We start from the raw sequence: 23,915 nt of genomic DNA, 5'->3' as shown, positions 1-23,915 counted from the left end.
GCATAGTATTCCATGGTGTGTGTGTGCCACATTTTCTTAATCCAGTCTATCATTGATGGACATTTGGGTTTGTTCCAAGTCTTTGCTATTGTGAATAGTGCTACAATAAACATATGTGTGCCTGTGTCTTTATAGCAGCATGATTTATAATCCTTTGGGTATATACCCAGTAATGGGATGACTGGGTCAAATGGTATTTCTAGTTCTAGATCCTTGAGGAATCGCCACACTGTCTTCCACAATGGTTGAACTAGTTAAACTAAAGAGCTTCTGCACAGCAAAAGAAACTACCATCAGAGTGAACAGGCAGCCTACAGAATGTGAGAAAATTTTTACAATCTACCCATCTGACAAAGAGCTAATATCCAGAGTCTACAAAGAACTTAAACAAATTTACAAGAAAAAATCAAACAACACCATCAAAAAGTGGGCAAAGGATATGAGCAGACACTTCTCAAAAGAAGACATTTATGCAGCCAACAAGACACATGAAAAAATGCTCATCATCACTGGCCATCAGAATGCTTTCTTAAAGGCAAAATTTGTCAAGATATTGCTCAATATATTGAGCAGCTTAATATAGTAGGAGGAGAGTAGATGTGGAATCATAACGAACTGAGTTCAAATTGTAACTCTGCCATTTGCTATCTGAGTGACCTTGGGCTTTGGGGAAATTAAATTAGATAATGACAACGTGTCTGGTACAGTCTACAATACCTCATAGGTGCACAATAATTGCTATTACCCTAATCCTTTTCTTGGCAACAAATCCTACATTATATTTCCTGGGATTACCTGGCAACCTCAAAGCAGCATGTTTTCTTACCTTCATTTAAAATATAATTTCCTGGCTAAGAAATATGTCTTGTTATCCAGGACACCTGCCTCTTTGCTGATTTCCCTATCAGCATAATTATTGACCCTGAACCCTTCAGAGTGATTTTTCTTCACTGGGCATGCATTCTCAGTCAGGCTCCCTCACCGCACACATCACCTGTGCTCCTGCAATTTATAACCTGTGTCATTCTTGTGACTTTAAATTGACTGTAGTGGAATAAACAGAAGGTTGCTAGGCATGTGGGCAAGGCTGAGTGAGCATTTTTAATGGGGGTTGTGCTGGTGCCACTGAACTCTCCAAGTTCTTGGAAACTGAAGAAAGCAAATAAATGCTACTTTTTGATAAAGTTGAAGACCTGGAGGAGAGCCCCCCCCCAACATCAAAATAGAGTTTAGTTTTTATTCAATATTTTTATTGTCATAAAGGATTTATTGTTTTGTATATGTAGTGTCATGCATCTTGTGTTGTGGCATCTTATTGGTGTTTTGTTTAATATGTCTAAATATTCAGTCTTGCTAACATAGATTAAACTAGCCAAACACGAGGTGGTTGATCTGACATTAGCAAAAACTGATATCCAGCATGGTCTGAGAATTATAGTATGTAGGAAGAGAACACTCAACTAACCTCTCATGTGATATTGGACTCAATTCCAGTTCTTCTCTATCAGATGGGATAATGGGATATAGCAAGACAGAGAGGCAAGAATCAGGTCCCCTGAGTTCAAATCCTGACTCTATTGTATGACTTTGAACAAGTACTATAATCTCTCTGTGTCTCAGTTGCCTCATCTGTAAAATGGGATTAATAGTACAACTTGCTTCAAGGGTGGCTGTGAGAATGAAGTGTAATAATATGTGGAAGACACTTTGAATAGTGCCTGGTGCATGTTCAATTTCATGTCTAAGACTGTCATTGTGGTCAAATCCCTGATTAAAATACCCAAAGCTCAGAAAAAATCATCAGGTTCTATTCCATAATCAAATTACTGTAATTGCGGAACAGTCATTTCTTATTTGTATTAATCAATGTAACAAGTAGTATTGGCAATTTAGGATGTTCCAGGCACTCTTCTAGGTGAACAAAGGCAAATAATTCCAGTCAAGTTCCTGCTTTAAGGACTCAAAATCTGTCTCCTGGTAAATTTCACATGCTGATTTTAGTTTTTCCATGGAAATATGGAATGAATTTGCTCCTTTTTCTGCATGGCAGCAGCTCTTTAATCTGAGAATAATTCAAGCTCTTCTTTAGCTTTGCCTTTTGTGATTAAACAGGTGCAATTCTTTCAACTGCTTAGATATGGCAGATGATTTCTAGCTGCATTCCTGGGCTCTTTCAGGAACCAGGACAGGAAGGCTGAGCTATGTGGGACTTTAACCAGGGCAACACTGGGGCTCTAAGTCCTGTTCCTGGCAGTCCCCCAAGTTCTGTGTGACTTCACTCTTGACCTTCTTCCTCCTGCTCTGGAATTAGCTTTCTCACTTTATACCTTTCATAGGGCTTTAGATCAAGTAATTCTCTGGCTCTTTCTGCTCCTGCTTGCTTTTGAATGCCATCCCACTGCTGGGACCCTACTTAGACCAGATCCTAAATCTCCTAATGGATCCTAATCCAGCCCCTAACCTAGAGAGGTTTTAAATCACTGTATATTTTCATTTGTTATAAATACTTTGTTTTAGTTGTCCTGAATTCCTTGAATTGTGAGCTAGAATTGCTCATAATAAGCAAGGGAACAAAATAAACTGCCAAATGAATCCAAGAAGCCCTTGATTGTAAGAGGTACCAATATTTTATGTACCTCCCCCCAACCCCAGGCCTTCTTATTGCTCAGAATTTTTATTTATTCTTGTTGAAGGAACTCTTCTAAACTTAGTTAGCAATAGACTTTTATCTGTGTCACTCTTGTACGTAAATAGTAACCAAGTCCCATCAGGTCTCAAAAGCGTTTTCTTTAGCTATTCACCTTTATATATTCATAAAATGCTTGAAGGGTCAACATACTTGGATGGTTCCGTATAGCTCCTGGATTTCTAACTTATCTAGGCCTTTTATAAGCTCAGAGGTCATCCTTCAATGTTCTCTGCAAGCATAGTAACATCTTTGAGAAACATTTTATCCATGGACAGTGACAGATTCACTTGTAGTTAATAAAGTTCCAATGTTAGGGCTTCTCACTAACACAGCCCATTTCTTTCTCTGTGTAGATTATGATAATACAGAATTTTGTCACATGGAAAGGTAAAGATATGCAGCCACAAAATATAGGGAAAAGCATGAAAAAGCCATGCCAAGCATCTACTTTATAAAAACATTCATCTTTTTTAAAAATACTTCTCAGCTTCTTAAAATTTGTAGTTTACCATAATTTATTTTGTCTTTCTTAATAAATATTAATTGTTGTACATAATTTTGTAATCTTTTTTCTAGAGAGGGATCTACAAATTGCATAAATTTGGAGTTCAGTAATACCTAGATTTGCCCCCTTCTTAGGTAAATAATTTTTAGTTTAAATTTAAATATAATGGCAACTCTAGGACATTGGCAATACACATGACATCATAGTCATATGCTACTTTTTATAACTCTTGCTTGTAATTTTGATCTGTTTAGCTCCTTTAACATTGATGAAGTTATTTTGAGCCGTGTTGAAGTACCTCATGGTTTCATTAGTATTTTCTGTTTGACAAGGTTCAATTTTGTTTTTTCCTTAATTGAATCACATGTTGTTGGAAGTTGGGAAGCTTCTGTTCAAAGTCAGATGGAAATTTCTGATGAATTGATGATCTGTCCAATGTATGAATTGATCATATCACCCTCTCATTGCTTTAAAATTTCTTTCTTTCTCTATTCCCAGGGATTTGGGCATTTTTTTCTGTCTTTAGTTGATGTATTACAGCCAAACATTTTTTAACATTTTATTTTGAATAACCTGAAGCTGACAGGAAAGTGGCAAAAAGAGTTTGAAGAATTCTTGTATACTCTACAACCAGATACTGCAATTACTAATATTTTACCATATTGTGTTATTGTTCTTTCACTCCCTGCATTTATACATTTTGTTTTTTTCTCAGCCATTCAAGAGAGTTAAAGATATTAAACCCCATCACACCTTAATGCTTCAGTGTGCATTTTCTAAAAACAAGAACATTCTCCTATATAACCACAGTACAACCATACAAATCAGAAAATTCACATTGATACCATGTTACTCTCTAGTCTACTGATCCTAATCAGATTTTGCTGCTTCTCCCAATAATGTCCTTTGAAAGGTCCAGGATCATGCATTATATTTATTTGCCATATCACTTTAGCCTCTTTTGATCAGATAATTTCTTCAGTTTCTCTTTCTCTTTTAATGACACTGAAATATTTGAAGAGTCCATAAGAGTTACTCTGTAGAACATCCTTCAGTTCATGTTTGACAGACATTTTCTCCTGAATGAATTCGGGTTTTGTATCTTTTGCAGGGATATCACAGAAATGATGCTGTGCTCTTTTTATTGTATTATTTCAAGTAGCATATGATTTCTGGTGATGTTCATTTTTACCACGTGGCTAACATTATGTCTTCTAGGTTTCTTTATTGGTGAAGTTAATTAATACCTTTTAAGTACTTATTAATTACTAAGCATTTAATATATGGGGATATACTTTAAGATTAGGTAAATATCCCATCTCTCATCACATTTTCAGCCCCTAATTTTTGCTACTATTGAATGCCCATGTACCATTTATATAAATTAATTTTTCTCATAACATAACCATACCTTTTCTTTTATGACTTTTATGTGGCTGCTTCTTTGCTACAAGAGCAGAATGTAGTATTTTTGACAGAGACCAAGTGTCCTACAAAGCCTAAATTATTTACTTTCTGGCTGTTTACAGAAAAACTTGCTGACTTAGCTCTCATGAGCCTGATAATCTGTATTTTAACAAATGCCTAGGTAGTTAAAAACTTCACCAAAGTATATTTCTTTCTCTGTACTGCTGAAGTCTGTATTCTATTACTTACATATTTTTTCAGTTCATAGTGTCATTTGTCCTTTTGTGTCTTTTTTAAAGAAATAAGGCTATGAGGTTTACAAAAGCTGACGATAAAATTTGTGTCTTTGAAATGTCAATTGCATAAATGAGACAGAGAATGGTATAATATGGGTTTTAATAGATAGTCTTTGATATTATGGTGAGTGGAAAAACTTCACAATTTCAAAAAAAAAAACCTAATAGTATTCATAATCATGACAACTTTGAGCTTGATTTGCTGTCTCTCTAGTGTTCTAATTTCTTCAAATACTGCTATTAGATTAACCTTCTTAAAGAATAGCTCTGAGTTTCTCATGCCTGGTCAAAAAGCAAACACAAACAGTATATTTCATAATCTCCCCAATTCTAATGCCCATGGCCCATACTTTTTAGCCTGGCATGCAAGAGCCATCAAGGGTTGAACCCAATCTACTCTGAATAAGGAAAGATGAGGAGACAGGAGTGGTCTTAGAAAGAGAAAGAGATTGGAGGGCTTTTCCAAAAACATCTTCCTCTCCTAGCCATCCCATTTTCAATGTTTTAGATAGCTCAGACTTTTAGCTTTTTACCATAACTACTTCATGTTCAGGTTTCTTTTCAGATCACACACACACACACACACACACACACACACCGCATCACATTCCTAGCTGGTAGCTCCTATTGGTATGGTCCCATGACCTGTCCTTTAAAACTATCTCTACAGTTCCAAATTCTCTTTGCTCCGGTTTAAATTCTATGTGTTTAAGAAAGCTCTTTTTCCTGCCATGGTAATATTTCCCTTCTTTGGCCACAAGTTGTACTTTACCTGTATTTCTCTTAGGAACTTATTTTCTATCTTTAATATAATTCATTATGCACACGATCCATCTGCCTCACTATTTTATAAAATGGTCAATGATAAGCTTTCTATTGGATTCCCCTTCATAGTACAGTGTTTCCTCCTTAATAGATCCCCAGTAAGCAGTCAGGGAGTGACTCACAGGTCTGTCAAGGTGCCCATCCTCACCAGAACACCTGAGTGTGAGTGGTGTAGATTCAGTGTGGAGCTAAGTACCTAATATCTCTCTTTGCGCCTTTTTTTTTTTTTTTTTTTTGAGACGGAGTCTCGCTCTGTTGCCCAGGCTGGAGTGCAGTGGCCGGATCTCAGCTCACTGCAAGCTCCACCTCCCGGGTTTACGCCATTCTCCTGCCTCAGCCTCCCAAGTAGCTGGGACTATAAGCGCCCGCCACCTCGCCCGGCTAGTTTTTTGTATTTTTTTAGTGGAGACAGGGTTTCACCGTGTTAGCCAGGATGGTCTCGATCTCCTGACCTCGTGATCCGCCCGTCTCGGCCTCCCAAAGTGCTGGGATTACAGACTTGAGCCACCGCGCCCGGCCTCTTTGCGCCTTTGAGTTCCATTTGCCATAAGATCTGAGGCTAATCTGAGGGAGGCTGGGCCAGTTTGCAGCCCCATTTGCTGCTACACCATCTTTAAGAACATAGCATGGAGCACTGTGGGAAGTGGGAGTCACTGTCTTTGTTCCAGGTCACCATTCATTCACCCTGGATTCCTTGAGGAGAAGACAGGCTGAGGTCAGCCCAGGTCCTTCTGATTCCTTCTGTTCCCATTAGTTGAACAAGCTCTTTACCTTGGTAAGTGATTGTTTTTACTGCTATCAACTCTCCTTTACTTTGCCTTTTTGCAGATGTAAAGAGATGGAAATAGGAAAAACATGCACCGTAGATCAGGGAGAGGGCAACCAAGGCAAAATTACTAAAAGAAAGAGACAAACTTCTGTGTAGACAGACCTAGGTTCCAGTCCCAAATCTGCCACAGTCACTGTGGAATGTTAAGTAATTTACATAGCTGCATCTAAGATCCAGTTTCCTAATCTGTAGAACTGCAATAATAATAGCTACCTCATGTGGTAGGTGCTAATTTATGTAAAACACCTAGTTCATAGTAGGTGCTCAAAAACTTGCTCTTATTAAATGGTGCTTTGGAGAAACTGGCCAAAAGAAAAGGAAAATTTTTTAAAAAGGGCAATGTGGACTGTGAATATACTGACAGAAAACATTCCATAGATGATTAACTACATTACTTTTAAAAATTACTAAATTAAAGTTTTTAATTGTGAAAAAATACATTTAAGTGGGAGCGGAAAGTTACCCAATCCAGAGCATGGATGAAGAAGTACTCAGAGAACTGGAGAAACACAACTTAATTGGAGAGGCAGTGAGGCAACAAGAAGGGGTATTGACAAATGCATGTAAGGTTGTAGCGGGGATGGCAAAGCATTGAGGGCATTTCCGCTTCATGGCTTCAATTTTCTCGATTAAGTAAAAGGCATTCTATTTTCTCCATTAAGAATAAGGAGGGACCAAGGTGAGGAAGATTATTTGATAGGCCACAGAAGTTAAGTAATAATTGATACAGGTTAATTTAGTGTTAGGCTATTTACCAAGTGAGAACATTGAAAAGACAGTGAGGCAAGGTAGTAAAGTTTTGGCAAGAAAATAATTCAAGGGTGGAGATATGGACTCTAAGTTGAACAAGGAAAGATATGAAGACAAGAATGGTCTCTGAAGGGAAAAAGGAACAGGAGGGCTTGTGGATCAGGAGTAGGTGAAGGAGTAACTGAATGAGACAGCAAGAAGGACAGGATCCTGGGATTGAACAGTAGTGTGTGGGAACTGAACATTTCAAGCGCAGAGTTGTGACAAGTGTCTAGGAGGTTCAGGATGCGGTTGTGGGAGTGGGTGACCAAAGCTGGGGTGTTGAAGGTTCCTAGAGATGGCAAAACCAAGAAACTGATCTGGAAGAGTTGACTATGGAAATGCAAAAGTCATTCTGAACAATAGAAGTGCTTTAGCATGCTAAAAAGAAAGTTAACTAAGTACCAAATCTTAAATAAATATTGGGTGTGGTGAACACAAAAGATAGTAGCAGATGAAACAGTAAACACTACTTACAAAGGTCAAGAGTCAGTGGGGTCAGGCAGTGTCTCAGGTCTATAATCTCAGCACTTTGGGAGACCAAAGTGGGGGGAAATCTCTTGAGGCCAGGAGTTCGAGACCAGCCTGGCCAACAAGGCAAAACTCCATCTCTACTAAAAGTACAAAAATTAGCCGGGCATGGTGGCAGGTGACTGTAATCGCAGCTACTTGGGAGGCTGAGGCAGGAGAATTGTTTGAGCCTGTGAGGCGGAGGTTGCAGTGAGCCAAGATGGCACCACTGCACTCCAACTTGGGAGAGAGTCAGACTCCATTAAAAAAAAAAAAAAAAAAAAAAAAAAAAAGAGTCAACTGAATTTTTTGTAAATTTTTAATTTTTTAAAACTAAATTATTATTAATTTTTTTTTTTTCCTTAGCAATGAGGACTCATTCTGTCCAGGCTGGTCTCAAAGTCCTGGGCTCAAGGGATCCTTTGCCTCAGCCTCTTTAGTAGCTGGGACTACAAGCATCTGCCACTGTGCCCAGCTCAACTGGATTTTTAACAGAACAAAATCTGAGTGTTTTCGGTGACACTATTCCCTACCTGCCTCTGCAAACAATAAAGTCCTTACATTGTTAGATTGACTTTAGGATCTTGGTTATAGCCTGCCGTCACTCTGTCTGGGCCCTGTTATGGGAATAGAAATTTCTCCTCATCCCAGATTCTAGTTAGTAAATTGGTAAATTTTCCTTCCTGGCTATTGTTCCTCAATCTATAGCTTGTTGGTTTCTGATTTTTTTTTTTTTTTTTTTTTGTCCTTTATGTCTGATAACATATTTAACTCTATTGTCCACTTGTACCTCAGGCTTGACTGACTTGTATTTGTGTAATTCTAGTAAACAAAATAGCCCCCAAAAAAGACTTTTGTGAAAACTATGGTAGATCACAGCCTTCAACAAATCTTCATCTTGCAAAGCCGAGGAAAGGCGCATCAATATTTACTGGAGTCAGAAAACACTCCCCAGCAGGTGCATAGTTACTTTTATGAAGGATTCCTGTGACTCATTCCTGCCTTGCCTACACAGGACTGCCTCTCCTCATTAGCTTGCGATATTATCTGTCTTTGTATGAAGGTCATTTTGAATCTAACAGTCAGGACAATCACATGGAAAAATTACTGGAAGAACCCCCACTCATGTAATTGCTAACATAATGCAGTTTCAAATTAGATATCAAACAGCACTTCAGTGTTTTGTTTTTTAAAATCATATTATTTGCCTTATGGGAATCTGTGTGTATATTTTCTTAAGGTGACATGGTCTCACCTTGAATATCTCTTTTTGTAAGTGACTGACCTTAAAGATAGAAAGAAATGCTAGGGCTTTGGATAGAACACCTTCATGATGACTCGAATAATGTGTTAATGGTTTTGAGAGCACTCAGGAAACTTATGCCCATTGAGTGCTACAATAATAGACTAACTGATTTATGAGCAGTCTGTACACTCCTAAGAGCTGTACTTCTAGGAGTCTGTAGCCCACAAGAGAATTAACTTGACCCTAACTGTAGAGTCCCATGCATTGATCTGAAGTACTCATTCTTAGTCTCTCACCAGGGAGGCATATAAGTGTTTTGGGGGCAGCATGTAAAAATTTGAAAAAGTATAATCACTATTGAAACTTAAGTTTTTAATTGAGGAAAAAACATATTATTATTATTATTATTTTCCTGCCTCAGGTTTATTTGTACAAATTACACAGGAAGGCACCAGCCCCATGCTGACGGCAGCCCAGGGTGGGTCACACCAGTCCTTCTGTCTTCATGTTGGCAGACAGAGATCTCTACTCTGAAGTCTTTGTAGGGGCCTGGGCATCTTTGGGAGCCTGAGCTGGAACTGAAGCTGGAGCTGCAGCCTGGGCCTTGGTTTGATCCTTGGCTTTGGCCTTTGGCCCACACAACCTGAGCCCCTTGGCAATGAGGGTCCAAGTATGCTTCCCAAGCTTGGCGTGGGTAATGTAGGCAAGTTGATTGAGCTTGTGGCTGACACCCTTTGGCATCTTGGGCTTAAACTCCTTTGGCTTAATGAGGGCCTTGATAGCCTCAGCAAGTGCACTCATGGCCTTGGCATTGTTAGCCTGCATCTTCTTTAGGCCCTTCTTGTTGCACTTCTTGGAAAAGTCCATGTTCCTCAGGAACTTGGGGTCCACCCCCTTAAGAGATTCATATTTTTGCAATCAGGGTTTCTTGATGCCATTTCTGTGCCATTTTCAGGAATGGTTGTGTGTGGTGTGGTTCTTGGACTTGGCCATGTCTGCACTTTAACACCCAGCTCCCAAAGCACCTGGAACACGAAGGGACCATATTATTTTTATAATGTAAGCTTCTGAGGGAAAAACCCAATGAAATCATTTTGGCTGGCAAGACCACACCAACACAAGACTGCATTATTTACGTGTCAGTGATTTTCATGGACAATCAGAAATAAGTGGCAACTTATCCGTGATTTCTATTACTGACTACCTATTCCATTTTCCTTTGCATCTAGCCAGACCCGCAGTTGGGTAGGGATTTTATCTGGTGATGAGACCCTAACCTTTATTCCCCTGTGATACTGTCTTTATGTGATTATTGTAATTTTCTATTAACATTCAGTGGGTCCACATTGGTGCTGGCAAAAGTTTGGTAGGCAGGGAAAACAAATCTAAATAGATAACAACTCTATGCTAGTGAGGATAAATTTTTTCCCTATCCATGCAGAATGGTATTCAATGTAATCAACTTGCTACCAGCTAGTGGAGTGGTGCTTGTTGTATGAGACCATATTGGGTATTGGGGCTAAACATAGTAATTGGCAAATTGGATTTTCAGCTGTGGTAGTAGCTGTGTCAGATTCCATAAGAAATCCCTGTTGCAGACATTTTTGCCTTGCTTCTAAGTCAGTCACTATGGCTAGTTTGCTTTTTTAAGACCACTGAACAAACTCTAGGGTGGTTGTAGAAGGAGACTAACTGATACTTAAATTATGCATCATCCAAGAGACTCACCTAACACATAAGGACTCACAAAAAACTTAAGGTAAAGGGGTGGAAAAAGACATTCCATGAAAATGAACCCCAAAAGCAAGCAGGGGTAGCTATTCTTATATCAGACAAAACAAACTTTAAAGCAACAGCAGTTAAAAAAGACAAAGAGGGAGATTATATGATAAAAGGCCTTGTCCAATAGGAAAATATCACTGTCCTAAATATATATGCACCTAATACTGGAGCTCCCAAATATGTAAAACAATTACTACTAGACCTAAGAAATGAGATAGACAGCAACACAATAATAATGGGGGACTTCAATACTCCACTGACAGCACTGGACAGGTCATCAAGACACAAAGTCAACAAAGAAATAATGGATTTCAACTGTACCCTGGAACAAATGGACTTAACAGATATTTACAGAATATTCTATCCAACAACCACAGAATATACATTCTACTCATCGGCACGTGGAACTTTCTCCAAGATAGACCATATGATAGGCCACAAAGTCTCAATAAATTTAAGAAAATTGAAATGATATCAAGTTCTCTCTCAGACCACAGTGGAATAAAATTGGAAATCAACTCCAAAAGGAACCTTCAAAACCATGCAAATACATGGAAATTAAGTAACCTGTTCCTGAATGATCATTGGGTCAACAGTGAAATCAAGATGGAAATTAGAAAATTATTTGAACTGAACAATAACCATGACACAATCTATCAAAACCTCTGACATACAGCAAAGGTGATTGCTAAGAGGAAAGTTGATAGCCTTAAATGCCTTCATCAAAAAGTCTGAAAGAGCACCAATAGGTAATCCAAGGTCATACTTAAAGGAAATAGAGAAACAAGAACAAACCAAACCCAAACCTAGCAAAGAAAAGAAATAACCAAGATCAGAGTAGAGCCAAATGAAACTGAAACAAGCAAACAAACACAATACAAAAGATAAACAACAAAAAAAGGCTGGTTCTTTGGAAATATAAATAAAATTGGTAGACCGTTAGTGAGATTAACCAAGAAAAGAAGATAGAAGATCCAAATAAGCTCAATTAGAAACAAAACAGGAGCTAGTACAACCAACACCACAGAAAGACAAAGGTCATTCAAGGCTACTATGAACACCTTTATGTGCATAAACTAGAAAACCAAAAGAAGACGGATAAATTCCTGGAAAGATACAGCCCTCCTAACTTAAATCAGATAGAATTAAAAACCCTGAACAAATTAATAACAGCAAGTGAGATTGAAATGGTAATAAAAAAATTACCAACAACAAAAAAAGTCCAAGACCAGACAAATTCACAGCTGAATTCTATCATACATTCAAAGAAGAATGGGTACCAATCCTGTTGATGGTATTCCACAAGATAGAGAAAGAGGGAATCCTCCCCAAATCATTCTATGAAGCCAATGTTACCCTGTTACCAAAACCAGGAAAGGACATAACAAAAAAAAAAAAAGAAAAAGAAAAAAGAAAACTACAGACCAATATTCCTGATGAATATTGATGCAAAAATCCTTAACAAAATACTAGCTAACCAAATCCAACATCATATCAGAAAGATAATATATCATGATCAAGTGGGTTTCATATTAGGGTTGCAGGGGTGGTTTAACACATACAAGTCAATAAACAAATAAATAAACAAAAGTAAAAACAAAAATCACGTGATCATCTCAATAGACACAGAAAAAACACTTGGCAAAATCCAGCATCCCTTCATGATTAAAACCCTAGCAAAATTGGCAAACAGGCGACATACCACAGTATAATAAAAGCCATCTATGACAAGTCCACAGCCAACATAAATAATGAATGGGAAAATTTGAAAGTATTCCCTCTGAGAACTAGAACAAGACAGGATTCCCAGTCTTACCACTTCTATTCAGCATAGTACTGAAAGTCCTACCCAGAGCAATCAGACAAGAGAAAGAAAGAAAGGGCATCCAAATCAGTAAAGAGAAAATCAAACTGTTGCTGTTTGCTGATGATACAATTGGATACCCAGAAAATGCTAAAGACTCCTCCCAAAAGCTCCTAGAACTGATAAATGAATTTGACGAAGTTTCAGGATAAAAAATTAACATACACAAATCAGTAGCTCTGCTATACACCACCAGTGACCCAGCTGAGAATCAAATTAAGAACTCAAATCCTTTTACAATAGCTGCAAAAAAAAAAAAAAAAAAAAAAAAACTTACAAATATACCTAGCCAAGGAGATGAAAGACCTCTAAAGGATAACTATGAAACACTGCTGAAAGAAATCATAGATGACACACAAAAAACTGGAAACACATCCCATGCTCATAGATGGGTAGACTCAATATTGTGAAAATGACCATACTGCCAAAAAACAATCTACAAATTCAATGCAATTTGTATCAAAAGGCCACCATCATTCTTCACAGAACTAGAAAAAAAAAAAAAAACAAAATTCACATGGAACCCAAAAAGGGCCCACATAGCCAAAGCAAAACTAAGCAAAAAGAACAAATCTGGAGGCATCACATTACCTGATTTCAAACTATACTTTAAGGCTATAGTCACCCAAACAGTATGGTACTGGTATTTAAACAGGCACATAGACCAGTGGAATAGAATAGAGAACCCAGAAATAAACCCAAATACTTACAGATAACTGATCTTCAAGAAGCAAACAAAAACATAAAGTGGGGAGAGGACGCCTTATTCAATGAAAGGTACTGGGATAATTGGCAAGCTACATGTAGGAGAATGAAACTGGATCCTTATATCTCATCTTATACAAAAATCAACTCAAGATGGATCAAGAACTTAAATCTAAGACCTGAAACTATAAAAATTCTAGAAGATAACATTGGAAAAACCCTTCTAGATATCAGCCTAGGCAAAGACTTCATGACCAAGAACCCAAAAGCAAATGCAACAAAAACAAAGATAAATAGGTAGGACTTAATTAAACTAAATAACTTCTGCATGGCAAAAGGAACAGTCAGCAGAGTAAACAGACAACCCACAGAGTGGGAGAAAATCTTCACAATGTATACATCTGACAAAGGACTAATATCCAGAATCTATAAGGAACTCAAGCAAATTAGCAAGAAAAAACAAACAATCCCATCAAAAAGTGGGCTAAGGAACATGAATAGGCAATTCTCAAAAGAAGACGTACTAATGGCCAACAAACATGAAAAAATGCTCAACATCACTAATGATCAGAGAAATGCAAATCAAAACCACAATGCAATACTACCTTACTCTTGCAAGAATGGCCATAATAAAAAAATAAAAAAATGATGGATGTTGGCATGGATGTGGTGAAAAGGGAACACTTCTACCCTGCTGGTGGGTGTAAACTAGTACAATCACTATAGAAAACAGTGTGAAGATTCCTTAAGGAACTAAAAGTAGAAATACTAATTGAAACAACAATCCTACTACTGGGTGTCTACCCAGAGGAAAATAAGTCATTATACAAAAAAGACACTTGCACACATATGCTTATAGCAGCACAATTCACAATTGCAAAGATATGGAACCAGCCCAAATGTACATCAATCAATGAGTGGATAAAGAAACTGTGGTTATATACATACCATGGAATACTACTCAGCCATAAAAATGAATGAATTAATGGCATTCACACCAACCTGGATGGAATTGCAGACTATTATTCTAAGTGAAATAACTCAGTAATGGAAAACCAAACTTTGTTATGTTCTCACTCTTAAGTGGGAGCTAAGCAATGAAGATGCAAAGGCATAAGAATGAAACAATGGACTTTGGGGATGCATGGGAAAGGGCGGGAGGTGGGTGAGGGATAAAAGACTACAAATTGCATTCAGTGTATACTGCTCTGGTGATGAATGCACCAAAATCCCACAAATCACCACTAAAGAACTTACTCATCAAACCAAATACCACCAGTTTCTGCAAAACCTGTGGAAATTTAAAAGTTAAAAAAAAAAGACTTGAACCAGGCAAAATGGCACACATTAGCCTCTACCATGGTGCTTTGCAACACTGCAAGGTGAAAAAATGTTCATTCCAGCCCAATCTTGTATGTGAGGAAACTTTAAAACTTTAAAACAAAATTGAATGCTATCTTATGGGCATTGTTATGAGGGAGAAATGAGTACATTGGGTAAATTAACTGTATTATGATGTTTGTGGTCCACATGCAGGCGCAATTTGATTGTGTGAGGAGACAAAAGAGGGTTCCTCAGGATGACTAATACATCTTTTTAAACGTACATTAGAGAGAAGTGCACAGAGTGCTCATATCACATTTGAAATGTTCTATTGTTCCGTCCATTTTTCATTACTCTGAAATGATTACTGCAAAAATTCCTAAATTGGATGCTTTTCAGAGAGATTAAAGACCGTAAGCACAGTCTTCCAGCTGTGCAAAAAAGAGTGTGCTTCTGCAGATGAATGGAGAGCCTTAGCAACTTCACCGTGGGCTCTGCACAGCATGTGGAGAAACCCGAGGCCCATTGGGAAGTGTCAGCCTTGCTCCATCCATGAGCTTGGAGGGACCTCAGTTGGCTTTTTGTAGCATATCTGCCCTGAGCTGATCACCATCTGCTTGGCATTATTTAATTATTTAAAACCTCTTAAATACATTTCATTAGGGCCTGAGTCTCCATAATGCCAGGACAAGGAGGCAGAGGTCTTCTGAAGAAACCCAGACAGAAACCTTGCACAGTTGCAAAGGAGGAAGAAAAGTCAAATACAGGCGTTTCCAAATACTGAGCGGTCTTGCTTCCAAGACTACCCGGGAATTTATAGTTCTTTGATTAAAGGTCAGTACTAATTTGAAACAAAACAACAACAACAACAAATGGATCATCTTACTTGATTTGAAGAATATTCTCCATGGAGGAGAATTTTGTTTGAGTACTTACATCACATGAGACACAAATATACTCTGGGACCATTGCCAAAAGTTCGTATACATAGCTCTTCTCTAAGACTCTTTGTCATCAATTTTCCTGTTTTGCTTCTTTAAGGAACCTGCTAGTAGATGTAGATGTTTACCTAAGAACATTTCTCCTTTCATCCTGATCACAAATTAAAGCATTTCACATTTGTCCCACTGGAAGAATTTTAGTTTTCACTGTCTTTCAGAGCCACCACTGTTGCATTGTAAAAGTGCATTTCTATCTATGTCATGATAAGCCTTCTGTAAATAAGACTCAAAATACGGTCCTAGACAACGTTTTATAAGGCTATGGATGTGGGAGAAGGTAGAATGTCACTGTGTGGCTGGAGTAGACATGTTAGGAGTGTGAGCTACTTGCTTGTCCAACCTGGGAACTGCAACGGTCAGATCTTGAATATGTTTACTTCCACTAGATGATGGAGTGTCTGTGGGTATGCTCAACTTAATGATAGGTGGATTAGAAACATCCAGTTCATTATGAATATATCAATTTCTGTGGCCACTTGGTCTACTGCAGTCATGCATTAAGCATCTTATAACCTCTTCCAACCCTAGTAATTTTACAGTTATGCATTCAGTTTCTTGTCTTTTTGTGTTTCTCTTAAAATTCTAATATGCAAACTTTCTTTAACAAAGTATATAATTAATCACTCTCTCTTCCCTCCATTGGAAAAATACAGGAGCCCTGAAACACTGGAACTCTAATCACCATCATTCTATCTTAAATGTCAACCTTACATTTTTTAGTTTGAACTTGTTTTTGTACTTCTTAAGTTAATAACTATTGTGATTATATTATAACATTTGGCAGTTTGCTTGGAATTACTGATATTTTTCAGTCTCTTTGCTCACACTTCCTTCTTTATAGATTGAGATTCTTTCTTACTAAGGCAGATACTTCCAAGTTCACTAGTAAGTGTCTGTTAATGGTAAACTCATACAATATGGATCTGAAAACATTTAATTCATTATCATTCTTAAATGGTAGTTTAACTGGACATGGAATTCTGTCAACAGCAAATTGAGAGTTACTTTATCTCAGCACTGAATATATTGTTTCATAATTTTTTGATTTTTTTTTTATTATACTTTAAGTTCTAGGGTACATGTGCATAACGTGCAGGTTTGTTACATATGTATACTTGTGCCATGTTGGTGTGCTGCACCCATCAACTCATCAGCACCCATCAATTCATTATTTATATCATGTATAACTCCCAATGCAATCCCTCCCCCCTCCCCCCTCCCCATGATAGGCCCAAGTGTGTGATGTTCTCCTTCCCGAGTCCAAGTGATCTCATTGTTCAATTCCCACCTATGAGTGAGAACATGCGGTGTTTGGTTTTCAGTTCTTGTGACAGTTTGCTAAGAATGATGGTTTCCAGCTGCATCCATGTCCCTACAAAGGACGCAAACTCATCCTTTTTTATGGCTGCATAGTATTCCATGGTGTATATGTGCCACATTTTCTTAATCCAGTCTGTCACAGATGGACATTTGGGTTGATTCCAAGTCTTTGCTATTGTGAATAGTGCTGCAATAAACATACGTGTGCATGTGTCTTTGTAGTAGAATAATTTATAATCCTTTGGGTATGTACCCAGTAGTGGGATGTCTGGGTCATATGGTACTTCTAGTTCTAGATCCTTGAGGAATCGCCATACTGTTTTCCATAATGGTTGAACTAGTTTACAATCCCACCAACAGTGTAAAAGTGTTCCTATTTCTCCACATCCTCTCCAGCACCTGTTGTTTCCTGACTTTTTAATGATTGCCATTCTAACTGGTGTGAGATGGTATCTCATTGTGGTTTTGATTTGCATTTCTCTGATGGCCAGTGATGATGAGCATTTTTTCATGTGTCTGTTGGCTGTATGAATGTCTTCTTTTGAGAAATGTCTCTTCATATCCTTTGCCCACTTTTTGATGGGGTTGTTTGTTTTTTTCTTATAAATTCGTTTGAGTTCTTTGTAGAGTCTGGATATTTGTCAGATGAGTAGATTGCAAAAATTTTCTCACATTCTGTAGGTTTCCTGTTCACTCTGATGGTAGTTTCTTTTGCTGTGCAGAAGCTCTTTAGTTTAATGAGATCCCATTTGTCAATTTTGGCTTTTGCTGCCATTGCTTTTGGTGTTTTAGACATGAAGTCCTTGCCCATGCCTATGTCCTGAATGGTACTACCTAGATTTTCTTCTAGGGTTTTTATGGTATTAGGTCTAACATTTAAGTCTCTAATCCATCTTGAATTAATCTTCATATAAGGAGTAAGGAAAGGATCCAGTTTCAGCTTTCTACTTATGGCTAGCCAATTTTCCCAGCACCATTTATTAAATAGGGAATCCTTTCCCCATTTCTTGTTTCTCTCAGGTTTGTCAAAGATCAGATGGCTGTAGATGTGTGGTATTGTTTCTGAGGACTCTGTTCTGTTCCATTGGTCTATATCTCTGTTTTGGTACCAGTACCATGCTGTTTTGGTTACTGTAGCCTTGTAGTATAGTTTGAAGTCAGGTAGCGTGACGCCTCCAGCTTTGTCCTTTTGACTTAGGATTGTCTTGGCAATGCGGGCTCTTTTTTGGTTCCATATGAACTTTAAAGCAGTTTTTTCCAATTCTGTGAAGAAAGTCATTGGTAGCTTGATGGGGATGGCATTGAATCTATAAATAACCTTGGGCAGTATGGCCATTTTCACAATATTGATTCTTCCTATCCATGAGCATGCTATGTTCTTCCATTTATTTGTGTCCTCTTTGATTTCACTGAGCAGTGGTTTGTAGTTCTCCTTGAAGAGGTCTTTACATCCCTTGTAAGTTGGATTCCTAGGTATTTTTTTTTCAATTTTATAACTTTATTTGATGTATTTGATGATCAGCGATTAGTTCTCATCCACATTGACTGTCTGTAGATTTTTGAAAGTGGTAACAGGTACATAGGTAACCAAAGTATAGAGCTTATTTGGTGAATCTTCATCCTCATTACGTTTTCTGGACAGCCGCACACGGATTCGGTATGGGACATTCCTTATTCCTTTGGCCCAGACAGCTTTGTTGAGCCTGGTATCAATGCGTACATCTGGAGTTCCCATCTCCTTCATGGCAAATTTCCGAATCTCTTTGAGTGCCCGAGGGGCACGCTTCTTGAAGCCCACTCCATGGATGCGCTTGTGAATGTTGATGGTGTATTCTCGGGTCACCACCTTGTTGATGGCAGAACGGCCCTTTTTCTTCTCGCCACCCTTCTTTGCGGGAGCCATTCTGCCGGGTCCAAGTGAGAAAAAAGGTATTTTTTGATTTCTATTGTTACCATTGAATGTATCGAGACCAGACCCAGACTATGCATTATTTCTTTGTAGATAATGTGCTGCTTCTCTCCAGATGTCTGTAATATTTTCTTTATATCTCTACTGTTCTACCATTTTACTATGTTGTCTAGGTGTGAGCTTATTTTTTTATCCTACTTAGGACTGTTTGGTTTTGAAATTTCACAATTCTTTTATCAAGGCTAAAAATTTCAGATATTACCTCTTCCAATAACTTATCTCCTTCAGAAAACCTTTTCAGATATGTGTTAAGTCTTCTCATTTTATCCTCCATGTCTCTTTATTTCTCATTCATATTTTCCATCTATTTACCTGTCAATACAGCATTCTTGGTAATTTTTTAAAGATATATGTTCCAGTTAATTAATTTTCCTTATGCTTTTATCTACATTCCAACTTAACACATCTACTATTGCAATTTCAATGGATATAGTTTTCATTTCAGGTATTTTCCCTCCAAAACTTCCTGTTCTATATTTAGTGTGTATATATATATGTATATATATTTAGTTTTTCTTTCTGTAGTCATTTTAAACATTTTTATTTGGTAGCCTCTGTCTTATTGTTCAATTATAAACTGCTGGGGGGTATAATCCTAATATTTTTATGTCTGCTTTCTCTGGCTCATGGTGAAATTCCCCATCTATTTTGTAACTTTGGATTGTAAGCTCCTATTCAGTGGGGCTTCAGTTGTGAGAATTTTGTAGATCCTGATTTGAAGGTATGTCTCCTTAGAGAATTTTTGAGTTTGCTTTTGTCAGGTGCTTTTGGAGTATTGCCAGTCTTGACCAAGGCTGAAGTTAATTATGCCTAAAAGATTCCTGGACAGGACCTAGTTACAAAACAAATGATGTTTTTAAAAGCAGAATAATTACCTGTTTTAGAAAGTGAAGAGGGATCAGCTTTACTTCAAAACTCTAGATATCTTTAGTGTGATTCTCCTGTTTTGATTTCCCTCAGGATACATACAATATTCCAGTCTACTGCAGGTGTTGTGATTCCCATAAGTTTTTTTTTTTTTTTGTCATATAAGGGCAGAGTGATAGATCTATTTATACAATATCCTAGACCAGCCAAAGAGTCGTCTCTTGACCTGTGTCTCATTTAACACTGGGTCACAGACACAAGTGTAAATGTGGTATATATTGCCTCCAAAATTCAAGGGTTCAACAAGTACCAAGTCTAGCCCCTATTTACTAGACCTAGAAGTTTCTTTTAATGTAATAAAATCAAGTTGTTTTGAGAAGTGTCTGTTTATGTCCTTTGCCCGTGTTTTAATGGGGTTGTTTTTTTTCTTGTGAATTTGTTTAAGTTCCCTATAGATTCTAGATATTAGCCCTTTGTCAGATGGATAGATTGCAAAATTTTTCTCCCATTCTGTAGGTTGTCTCTTTACTCTGATGATCGTTTCTTTTGCTGTGCAGAAGCTCTTTAGTTTAATTAGATTCCTTTGGTCAATTTTTGCTTTTGCTGTCATTGCTTTTGACATTTTCATCATGAAATATTTGTCCGTGCCTATGTCCTGAATGATATTGCCTAGATTTTCTTCTAGGATTTTTATAGCTTTGGCTTTTACATTTAAGTCTTTAATATATCTTGAGTTAATTTTTGTGTAAGGTATAAGGAAGAGGTCCAGTTTCTATTTTCTTCATATGCCTAGCCAGTTCTCCCAGCACCATTTATTAAATAGGAAATCCTTTCCCCATTGCTTTTGTCAGGTATGTCAAAGATCAGATGTTTATTGTGGATGTGTTTCTTATTTCTGAGACCTCTATTCTGTTCCATTGGTGTATGTGTCTGTTTTTGTACCATTACCATGCTGTTTTGGTTACTGTAGCCTTGTAGTATAGTTTGAAGTGGGGTATTCTGATGCCTCCAGCTTTGTTATTTTTGCTTAGGAGTGTCTTGGCTCTGTGGACTATTTTTTGGTTCCACTTGAATTTTAAAGTAGTTTTTTCTAATTCTGTGAAGAATGTCAATGGTAGTTCAATGGGAATAGCATTGAATCTGCTGGGCAATAGAGCAATTTCACAACATTGATTCTTCCTATCCATGAGGATGAAATGTTTTTCCATTTGTTTGTGTGCTCTCTGATTTCCTTGAGCAGTGGTTTATAGTTCTCCTTGAAGAGGTCCTTCCCTTTCCTTGTTAGCTTTATTCCTAGGTATTTTATTCTCTTTGTAGCAATAGTGAATGGAAGTTCATTCATGATTTGGCTCTCTGTTTGTCTGTTGTTGGTGTATAGAAATGATTGTGATTTCTGCATATTGATTTTGTATCCTGAGACTTTGCTGAAGTTGCTTAGTTGCTTTGCTGAAGTTGCTTAAGAAGCTTTTGGGCTGAGTCAATGGGGTTTTCTAGATGTAGGATCATGTCATCTGCAAACAGAGACAGTTTAACTTCCTCTGTTCCTATTTGAATATCTTTCTCTTTCCTTATTTCCCTGGCCAGAACTTCCAAAACTATGTTGAAATGGAGTGGTGAGAAAGGGCATCCTTGTCTTGTGCCTGTTTTCAAGGGGAATGCTTCCAGCTTTTGCCCATTCAGTATGATATTGGCTATGGGCCTGTCATAAATGGCTCTTATTATTTTGAGGTATGCTCCATCAATACCTAGTTTACTGAGAGTTTCTTTTTAACATGAAGGGATGTTGAATTTTATCAAAGGCCTTTTCTTCATCTATTGAGATGATCATGTGATTTTTGTCTTTAGTTCTGTTTATGTGATGAATCACATTTATTGATTTGCATATGTTGGACCAACCTTGCATCCAGGGAATGAAGCCAGCTTGACTGTGGTGGATAAGCTTTTTGATGCACTGCTGGATTTGGTTTGCCAGTATTTTATTGAGAACTTTTGCATCAGTGTTCATCAGGGATATTGGTCTGAAGTTTTATTTTTTGTTGTTGTATTTCTGCCATGTTTTGATATCAAGATGATGCTGGCCTCATAAAATGAGTTAGGAAGGAGTCTTTCCTTTTCAATTATTTGGAATAGTTTCAGAAGAAATGGTATCAACTCCTCTTTGTACCTCTTGTAGAATACAGCTGTAAATCTGTCTGTTCCTGGGCTTTTTTTTTTTTTTTTTTTTTTTTTTGGTTTCAGAATCTGTTATTGGTCTATCCAGGGATTCAACTTCTTCCTGGTTCAATCTTGGAAGAGTATATGTGTCCAGAATTTATGTGTTCATTTCTTCTAGATTTTCTAGTTTATTTGCTTAGAGGTGTTTATTGTATCCTCTAATGGTTGTTTGTACTTCTGTGGGGTCAGTGGTGATATTCCCTTTATTTTTTATTGTGTCTACTATGTAGCCAACAAACATATGAAAAAAAGCTCAACATCACTGATCATTAGAGAAATGAGCATCAAAACTACATTGAGATGCCATCTCACTCCAGTCAGTATGGTGATTATTAAAAAGTCAAGACACAAAAGATGCTGGCGAAGCTGTGGAGAAACAGGAACACTTTTACAGTGTTTGTGGGAATGTAAATTAGTTCAACCATTGTGGAAGACAGTGTGGTGATTTATCAAAGACCTAGAACCAGAAATACCATTTGACCCAGGAGTGCCATTACTGGGTATATACCCAAAGGAATATAAATCATTCTATTATGAAGATACAGGTACATGTATGTTCATTGCAACACTATTTAAAATAGCAAAGACATGGAATCAACCCAAATCCCCATCAATGATAGACTGAATAAAGAAAATGTAGCACATATACACCATGGAATACTCTACAACCATAAAAAGGAAAGAAATTGTGTCCTTTGCAGGGACATGAATATAGCTGGAAGCCATTATCCTCAGCAAACTAACACAGAAACAGAAAACCAAACACCACATGTTTTCACTTATAAGTGGGAGCTGAACAATGAGAACACATAGACCCAGAAAGGGGAACAACACACACTGGGGTCTGTTGAAGTGGGGAGGGGTGGGTAAAGGTGGGGAGAGTATCAGAATAAATATCTAATGTGTGCAGGGCTTAATGTGTGCAGGTGTTGTGTTGATCTGTGCAGCAAACCAACATGGCACACGTTTACCTATGTAACAGACTTGCAAGTCCTGAACGTGTATTCCAGAACTTAAAATAAAATAAAATGAAATTAAAAATAAAATAAAGTTGTTTGGTCTTAGTAACAGTAATGAAGATCTCTGTGGATAGAGATTTCTAAACTTTCTCAGTCTTAGTGTCCGTAGTGTCTCAGTAATTTTTTTTGGTGCCTCTGGGTCAAATTAAGTAACCAAAAGTTCCATTTATTAAGTAGTTGGGCTAAAACAACTTCATATATATTTATGTCCTAATAACTTGTTGATTATATAAAAGAAATATGCATAAAATGGACAAAAAATATTTTCGTTTTATTCTTAAATAACTTCAACTACTTACCAAAGGGATGTATGTGTACATGAAGAACACAGGACACACAGATTGAAGGAAAAGAGTACATTTTTGTTTTATCTTTAAATAATTTTAATTTCTTACTTGTGGAATATATATACCTATTAGGCACTACTTAACTTTTTAAATCTGGGAATCACATTGAAAACTACCACCCTCGTTTTCTATTCAACATTAATTTTCATGTCAGTATCTGCTTTTTACCACAGCAGCCACCAAAACCCTGTTTTTCAAAGATATGATGTTACTGAAAGGAATGTAGCATGGTCTAAAGTGGAAATTGTAACTATCTTGAGCTAGTGGTACATCCAGTATATTTCACTGTGTTTTCCTTGAACATTTACAAGATATTGGGCCACTTCTCTGGCTTTGCTGCAGAGCTTTGGGCATCTTAGTTTATGGTTTGAGAACTGCGGCTTTTGAGTGAGATCATTCTAATTACCA

General features: G+C 37.4%; 2 pseudogenes across 1 annotated transcript; both read right to left on the bottom strand.

Moving 5' to 3' along the window:
- Positions 1–9,621: 9,621 nt before the first annotated feature.
- Positions 9,622–10,089, bottom strand: LOC104668958 (annotated as a pseudogene).
- An 8,487-nt stretch (positions 10,090–18,576) lies between these two features.
- Positions 18,577–19,018, bottom strand: LOC104668959 (annotated as a pseudogene). Its single transcript, XR_748916.2, has one exon. The product of XR_748916.2 is annotated as a 60S ribosomal protein L31 pseudogene (transcript).
- Between the last annotated feature and the right edge of the window lie 4,897 nt (positions 19,019–23,915).

The sequence above is a fragment of the Rhinopithecus roxellana genome, chromosome 8, assembly GCF_007565055.1.
Source record: "Rhinopithecus roxellana isolate Shanxi Qingling chromosome 8, ASM756505v1, whole genome shotgun sequence".
In the NCBI taxonomy this organism is placed as follows: Eukaryota; Metazoa; Chordata; class Mammalia; order Primates; family Cercopithecidae; genus Rhinopithecus; species Rhinopithecus roxellana.
The sequence above is the reverse complement of the archived record's forward strand: the minus strand, read 5'-3'. Positions and strand labels throughout refer to the sequence as shown.